Source organism: Vulpes lagopus, chromosome 2 (assembly GCF_018345385.1).
Source record: "Vulpes lagopus strain Blue_001 chromosome 2, ASM1834538v1, whole genome shotgun sequence".
Taxonomy (NCBI): Eukaryota; Metazoa; Chordata; class Mammalia; order Carnivora; family Canidae; genus Vulpes; species Vulpes lagopus.
The window spans coordinates 111,042,460-111,051,546 of record NC_054825.1 but is presented as its reverse complement, the minus strand read 5'-3'; the positions used below and the strand labels follow the sequence as shown (position 1 = coordinate 111,051,546).

The window sequence follows — 9,087 nt, the reverse complement described above, 5'->3', positions numbered from 1 at the left end:
TAGATAACATTAAAATTTTTATTCCTCAGCTGGATGAGCCAATTTCAAGCACTCAGTAGCCACCTGTGGCAGATGACCACTGTACAGACAGCACAGATCTAGAACTTTCCATTATCATAGAAAGTCCTACTGGGCACCATTAGTCTAGAATAGACATATTTCATAAACAGTGGGAATGGAAATGTTTCTATAATAATGTCTAAAGTATAATGAAGAATAAGATGCATTTTCATGCAGAGTCTTGTGCAACAGAACATAACATACACATAAAAACTTTACAGCTTTCTTTGTACTGCTTGCACTCAGAGTGGAATCTCTGACTTTGTGGAACTCTGTGTCTGGTGTGTTTTGCTTGGATTCCTTTTAGACAAAGAGAAGAAAGTGTGAGAAAAACACAGATGATTACGGTCACAGTGTTTCTCTGGTTTAATATTGACAGATCTGGTTCAGACGTGGGCACAACATGGCCTTGGGTAGAGTTATGGCCCTTCGCTGACATTGAAAGAAAAGTGATTTCAGAGAACAATCTTGACATCCTACCTTTTTTCCCTTAGTACTCTTTGGATTTCTTACCCTACATTATCATTATTTATTTATGTTTCATTTATTTATGACATGGTAAGCTTCAAAAGTGCTTAGAAATACTACATGATAGGATTCTTTCCATAGATGTTCTAATGCCATTAATGCATAATCCTCCCCTTCCCTATAAATACAGAAACACTTGAGAGCTAAGTGAAGCACACGTAAAACAAATTACTACCTTACACCACTTACCAAAATTAACACAAAATAGATCAAAGCCCTTAGCATAAGAGCTAAAACTATAAAACCCTTAGAAGAAACATGGATGTAAACTGTATGACCCTGAAAGCTCAGACAACAAGAGAACAAATGGGTAAACCAGACATCATCAAAATCAAAGATGTTTATGCTTCAAAGGGCACTATCAAAGTGAAAAGACCAACCCACAGATGGGGGAACGTATTTGCAAATCACATACATGGTAAGAATTTACTGTCCAGAATATATAGAGTTCCTCAACTCAACAATAAAAAGACAAATAATTAGTAGTTGTAAGTGAGTAGATATTTCTCTAAAGAAGACATACAAATGGCCAATAGTACATGAAAAGATGCTCAACATCATTAGTTATTAGGTAAATGCAAATCAAAATCACAAGATACCCCTTCACACCCATTAGGGTGGCTGACATAAAATATACAGACATCACATGTCAGCAAGGATGTAGAGAAATTAAAACCCTTGTGCATTGCTGGTGAGAAAGTAAAAATAATGCAACCACTGTGGAAAACAGTGCGGCAGGTTCTTGAAATGTTAAACATAGAGATAGTGCTCTGACCTACCAATGCCACTAATAAATCTATGCCCAAGATAATTGAAAGTGTATATGCACACAAAAGCTTGTATTTGAGTGTTGATAGGAGTAATAGCATAACAGCCCCAAAGGGCCAAATATCTATCAACTGATAGATAAACACAATATGGAATATTATTCAGCCATGAAAAGGAATGAAGTACTGAATCAAGCTAAAACATGGATGTACCTTATGAGAACTATGCCAGATGGAAGGAGCCCATCACCATGACCAATTGGTGTATGATTCCACTTACATGAAATGCCCGAAAGAGGCGAATCCACAGCAACAGGAAGTAGGTGAGTGGTTGCCAGGAGCTGGAGACAGAAGGAACAGAGAATGAATCCCCACTTGTGTGGCATTTCCCTTGGGGGTGATGCATGTTCTGGAAGTAGATGGCGGTGATAGTCATACAACCTTTTGAGTATCCAAATGCCACTGCATTGTACACTTTTAAAGGATGCCTTATGGGGTGCCTGGGTGGCTCAGTAGGTTAACTGTCCAACTCTTGGTTTTGACTCAAATCACAACCTCAAGTTTGTAAGATCAAGCCCCACATCAGGCTCCATGCTCAGCGCACAGTCTGCTTGGGATTCAGTCTCTCCTTCTGCCCCTCCTCTCTCTCCCTCAAATAAATAAATAAATAAATAAATAAATAAATAAATAAATAAAATCTTTAAAAAAAAACTAAAAATAAAAGATGCATCTTATGGTATGTAAGTCTATATTATACTTCAATCAAATATTTTAAAATAAATGTATATTTATATAAACATAATTCTTGGGTTCTTTTTTTAACCTAAGAATAAGTCATTTTTTTAAAAGGATTTTATTTATTCATTCAAGAGAGAGAGAACGAGTTTGTGCACAAGCAGGGGGAGGTGCAAAAGGAGAGAGAATCCTCCAGCAGGCTCCTCACTGAGCAGGGAGCCTGATGTGGGGCTCGATCCCAGGACCCTGACATCATGCCCTGAGCCAAAGGCAGATGTGTGACCCGCTGAACCCCCCGGGCCCCTCTAAGAGTATATCATTTGTTTTCAGTGCCATGTGACCCAGTCTTCTAGGGAAATGGAGAGGGAAAAACCTCTAAGCCCAAGTACAGGATGAAATGATCACATGATCAAGTCCATGATTTTATGTAGAACCATATGAAGGCATATCTTTTCGCTTTAGCTAAAAGTATAAATTAGAAGTCAAGTGTGTTATTTGTGAGCCAGAAAATCAATTATAAAACAATGAAAAGTTTAAAAGACTCAAGTAGTTAGCATCTTTTTTAGTCAAAATTGCATGTTATATAATCTTTCAACGGCTGTATAAAAAGAGCCCTGAATCACATAGCGTTCTCACACATCTCTAAAGTTCTGCATAAATGGAATGATTCTGCATGCCCTGGAAAACTATTAAGCACATTTATTTCCATTTATTTGTCACCATCTTTGCATCTGTATTTAAATACCCCCAAGTGACTGCTCCTCTGGGAAAGGGGAGGCGCAGTCCCTGCTGAGACCGCACATCTGGTGACTTCATTTCCTGGGTTATAGAAAATCCCCGCCTGGACAGACTGCCTGCAGGAAGGGTTTGCCACATGACAAATAAACAATAAAAATGCGGGCATAAAAAATAAACAGTTCGACTAGTTTGCAAAACAAAACAACTGCTTGCAGAATTGACCTTAATTTGCTAACGCCTTCTGAATATTAGCCAGAGTTTCCAGGCCACCGTCTACACTGCATGTGAGGCTTTTCAGCCGGCACTCTGCCTTCATTTCATACCAAATGAAGAGTGAGGACAAGACAAATAAAACTTCAAACAAAACTCTTCCAAGGTCTTGTGAGCAATGCGTAACTAGGTAACGTAGCATATATAAGGATGAATCTTCCTATCGAGACAAGCGATCTTTCCAGGCTAAACATTTTATTTCAGGTAAACATTAGTGAATGTCGTACCATGCACAGGGTGTGCACAAGCAGCTAGAAATGAACCCCTTTCTCATGGTGCCAGTCACCCCAACCTGTCAGTGATGGAGACTCTGCTTTCTCGTACACGCATGTGTTCCCTTCCACTTCTCACGGAGCTGCCCGTGGAGATGGCGGTGGCCGAGGGGCCGGAGACTGTAGTGAGTAAGGTGGATGGACAGCAGCTGCACCTGGGAACCAAGGAAGATTCATTGTTGTTTACCTACTGATATTTTACTGACTCTGTCCTTAAAAATATGTTGCCATTTCAGAGGAGATGTTTTAGAAAAAAACAAACTCAATTTTTCAAAACCAGACATGGAAAGGTTTCAACAAATTACTCTTTTGTTTAAATTAATTGCTACAGAATACAACACAGGCTGTATCTAAAGTCTGTAGATTTTTTTGCACAAGGAATCATGATCACAGTAATATTGTCCCATCTAAAGTGTTTGATTTTTTTATTTTTTATTTTTTGCAAGCAGATTTTTTTTAATTTTTTTAAAATTTTTTATTTATTTATGATAGTCACACAGAGAGAGAGAGAGAAGCAGAGACACAGGCAGAGGGAGAAGCAGGCTCCATGTACCGGGAGCCCGATGTGGGATTCGATCCCGGGTCTCCAGGATCGCGCCCTGGGCCAAAGGCAGGTGCCAAACCGCTGTGCCACCCAGGGATCCCGCAAGCAGATTTTTAACACTAGAATATATTGAAACCAGTGTGGTTTTTCTAAATTGGTTTGTAATATCTCCCATTTTTCGAGTGCATATGAGGAAAGTACTAATATTCCTTTTTTTCCAGGTGGGAAAACTGAGATTCAAAATGATGGGTGAAAGCCCAAAGGCAATAGCTAAGTATCAGAGCAGGGATTCAGACCCCAGGTCTCCCTGTGGCAGAGCCAAATGTTTAAGCCCTCTGTGACACTGCTCTGGCCACAAGCAAACCTTGCATTTCTCCTGGGTTTTCTCCTGCTAAACGGAATTTTGTTATGTTAAAGGCAACGGTGCTCACTCCACCACTTACTAGCCGAAGGATCTTGGGCATCAGCCTCCTTATGTGTAAAATGGGCAACAATAACGTGGAAATGGTTATTTCTACCTTATGATTGTTGTCAAGATTAAATGAATTACCACAAGTGCCTTGCTCAGAACAGCACCTGGACCATCGGAAGCTTTCATTAAGAGATATTATTATGTACAAGAGGTTTTCTATGCCTACAGCTCATGGTCAGACTAAGTAGAATGCACAAATATTGAAATATTTGTGTCGTGCAGTGTAGTGTGAATAACACAAAGCCACGTAAGTATGGCCGGGGGCTGCTGTTTAAAACCTTGTTATCTGGCTAGACAGAGCAGAAACATATGAGATGACAAGTGACATAAAATATTTAAACAAATCTCCCCAATAAAAGAAATATCATGGTGGGATTGTCGGGAAAGAACATTATGGTGATGCCTTTAAGGAGAGCAGAGATTTAGGTGAGCTGATGGCAGGCAGTGCCAGGGAGGGGGATTGCGGAGGTCTGGGGGGTGCCTTCAGGCCCTCCTCCAGGAACCAAGGAAACCTTCCAGCAGCTAATGAGCACTGACTGCGTTGTACAAGCCCTAATCACATATGGGTCAGTGAGTCACCAGATTTTGGACCAAGCCTTGCGTTAGTCTGTGGCCAATTTTTGGCATAAACAATTTCCTTTTTTCTCTTTCCCAGACTTTAAAAGGTTTTGTCGTTGCTGGATTAGGTTTCTTTCTTCTTTTTCTTTGATTTTCCTTCCTTCCCCCCTCCTTACTCTCTTTCATGGTGTGTGTGTGTGTGTGTGTGTGTGTGTGTATTTGGTGAGTCCACATGCCTGACACGCTAGCCATTGGAATGAGGGACACCTGCTATTTGGGTGGAGAGGGACAGACCCTGTCCCAGAGCTGGCTGAGAAAACTGAATATATGCCATGCAGAAAAAGAGTAAGTATTTGTCTGAGAACAACTATGTGTGAGTGACAAAGTTTTCCCAGTCTAAAGTGACACACACAAAAAAAAGATACAGTGAGATTTTTATAGAGTTATCCTTACTGACTTGCATGTTGGTCACATATTCGTGTTCTAATTCACTGAATTTGTAATGATCTGTGGTACGAGGCGATTGTAAAATATATTTACAGAACAGGTCTACACAACTGGAAATTGGTTTCTTGTGTCTCCTCCACCACTACCATCTTTTCTTTAAATGTTTCTGAAATCCAAAGATCTGGGGACCACTGATAGTAGGTTGCAATGAATCTTTAAAAAAAGTATTGCTTAGAAAGGCCGGGCTGTGGATTTTCATGAGGAGCAACCGTGCAAATGGTCATTCACTGGGTACATGGGGACTTCTTATCACAGAAGGCAGTTCTAGCCACATGACAGGATGTATTTTTAAATTTTTTAATTTTTATTTTGTTTAAAGATTTTATTTATTCGTGAGAGACACAGAAGGAGAGAGGCAAAGACACAGGCAGAGGGAGAAGCAGGCTCCCTGAAGGGATCCCCATGCAGGACTCAATCCCAGGACCCTGGGATCACAACCTGAGCCAAAGGCAGACGCTCAACCAATGAGCCACCTAGGTGCCCCCGGGATGTATTGTTTAAATAATTATATTATAATTCACATCTCACTTTTCTTTGAAAAGTATTTCTTTAACTGCTTTACTAATTTTAGCAGATATAATAAATATGCATTTACTTTATACTGCATATTAATTCTTTGCATCAAAACACCAAGCTTTTTATATCTATACTAACTGAGCCTGCTTTCTAAATCTGCTACTTTTAAGCATTTTGTCGTGACCTGGTGTCTTAACCTCATGTCGATCATTTGAAATATAAAGAAAAAGCCAGGCTTGTATATCTGGCGAAACTGAGGGGAAAATGAGACACGTGCTTACAAAATGACGATGGACCCTGCAGAGATATTGCAGGTGACCAGAGGACAGAACAGGAAAAATGAATGGAACAGGGAATTCTGTGACACACCCGAGCACAGATGTACTTCCCTCTGTCCCGATGCCCACACCTGACTTAACTTGATGCGTGCAGATTTCTGTAGCGTTCACATTCTCTCGCTGTCGCAGGAAAGGTAATTTCATCTCATATTCCCTTCCTGTCTCTAGTTGACTTGACCAGCTTGCGGTAAACTCTCTGAGAGGCAGAGCAGAAGGGGGCTTCGGAGCCAACCAGGGCCATGCGGACCCCACACCCACAACCGGGATCACTTCTCTGACACTTGCCAGCCATGGGACTGGGGACAAGTCCCTACATTTCTGTGAACTCCATGTCTTCACTTTAAAAGGATCCCCATAATGTCTGTATTGAAGGATTTAATAAAATGAGAGCAATGTGAGGGCACAACAAGCATTAGCCCTAATGTCTCCACTCCAGGAGGCAGGACAAGTAGGATCCCTCTATTTTATTCTCTTGGATGCATGCAGTAAAATGTTTAGCACACATACTTCACTCAGTCCTTCATTCAACAATATTCACTGAAAACCCTCAACCTGGTGTGATGGGAGAAGCATGAGGAGGAGCTCAGCAAACCTGGTGCAGGCCACTGAACAGCCGTGGGGTGCAGGAAACTGGATCCACTTGCCCAGACCTTGACCTCTTCATCTTTAAAGTGGGGTTGTCAGATGAATAATTGTTTGAAGTATGAAGGGAGGGATGCAGGAAGGGAGGGATGCAGGAAGGAAGGAACAAAAGGAAGAAGATAGAGGTGGAAGGAAGGAAACAATGCTAAGGTTGAAATAAATGCTTTTGGTGAACTGTGAGTCTTGATAAGACAAAAGCCACATGTTTTCTAATCCAGAATGTGACAACAGAGGAGAACCGTGTGCTTCTAAGTTACGTGTCATCATTCAAAATAAAGGAAAGAAAAGTCAGAACACATTTTTCTAAAGGGAGCAGTAGTGACGGTACAAACCAACACCCTTTGGAAATCCAGTGGCCGCGTCCAGCACGGGAGCAAACCCACGGATGCAGCTGACCGTGCTCCCGACGGGCCTGAGCTGGGAGAGGCAGCTGGCACTTTGCAAATGCTCACAAAATGTCAATGACGGCGATGGTATTAGTAATTATAATATCAGTTACTTCGAGTATCATTAGCATCACTACACCGGCTGGGATGCACCAGTGCTGTCATTCCGCTGGTGAATGCGTACATAGGGCGTTGTAGACCGCCGCTTTATACGTAATAAGATGCCGCTTGGGAATAAAGTCTGATGGGAGAATAATATTTATAGGAAGCTTAGAACTTCATGGGAGAGAAGTGGATTAAAAATGACTACCCATAAAGCAGAGAAATGAGTTAAAATCCTATAGAGTAAGGAGCAAGTCTGGTAGAGAAATCTGAAACAGAAGGATGGTGGGAACATCTTGGGGGAGATGCTATGATGGTGCATGTTGTTTCTCTAATGTTGGGATTGATGGGGCAACCAAATCCATGTTCAGGAAAAATCAGCATGGAAGTGGGTTTTAAGTAACCCCCAGTACGTGGAGGTGCATGATGTAATTTTCCAGTGGCTGCACCGAGTGGCCCCAGGAGCAGGTGGGAGACTGGCCTTCAGATCGCCGTGTTCTTGGCTGTGAGACTGTGGAGGAAGAATCAGATCACCGTGAGACTCTAGGCCTGGGAAAGGCACTGTGCGTTGCACACCAGGGGCCTCCTACCGTGTGCTGTGTCCCCTACTCCTGGCAGGGTTCCGGGTCCTGTACTCATATAGGAATGTCTGGAACATTAACTTACAGCTGCGCCCGAGCCTCACTGGAGCGATCACAGAAGACAGAAATGCACCGCCAGCTCTGCTTCCCTGCAGAGCCCTGGGACGGCACGTCCAGGCCCCGTCCAGTTCCCCCAAAGACTTCTTCTCTGTGATCCTTGAAAAAGGAAGTTTATGGGTACGGGCCATGCCATTCCTCACCACTCTAACCCTGGAGCACCGCAGAGGTGCTGGACAAAGTGTCCAGGGAACTATGGATGCATGTCTGGTCATGGGATGAAGACATCTTGGAGCCCCTGGAGCATCCTGGCTGCTATAGAGAAGGCTGGCATGTCTACAGAACAAGCCCAGACTCTTCTGCTCTTCTGGAAAAGATCTCAATACCAAAGGTGGAGAACAAGCTCAAGGAGACCACTGCAGCAGCCAGCAAATATGGGGCCTTTGAGTTGCCCGTCACCGTGGCCCATCTGTTTGGCCAACCCACATGCTGGCTGGCTCTGAGCTGATGGGATTGCTGTCCCCGCCCCCTCCGCGGGTAGGGAAGTGGAAGGGCCCTGTGCCTCCAGCCATAAATGCCAGATTCTAAGGGTGGCCAGGGGAAGCAAATCTATTGGAGGAAGAAAGCAGACCATCTGCTTACCCTTCTTCCACTGTGCGACACAAGGACTCTGGGTTCCCTGACTGGCAGAGGCTCCTCTGTGGCCCTGGGGGGTGTGGGGAGGGGGCTGCACGGTGCACCACCTGCCTTTAGTCTCATGGCTGCTCTTACTTCCACACGTCGCAGTTGCCTTTTGAGAACCCCAAACTCTGCTTTCCCTCAGAAGAGACCTAATGCCATTAGGCATTAAACACACACACACACACAATTAAACAGTTAAACTCCAATTCAAGAAAGCTTTGCAACTGAGCTCTCTAGCTGGGTTACCTGTACGTGCAAAGAGAAGAATATGGAATAATTTAGGAGATATCTTGCTCTTTAAGAGGAAAACATTTCTGCAAACAAACCACAGGA

At 42.9% G+C, this 9,087-nt stretch overlaps 1 pseudogene; it reads left to right on the top strand.

Moving 5' to 3' along the window:
* The first annotated feature begins 3,465 nt into the window (after positions 1–3,465).
* Positions 3,466–8,661, top strand: LOC121477963 (annotated as a pseudogene).
* The last annotated feature ends 426 nt before the right edge of the window (positions 8,662–9,087 follow it).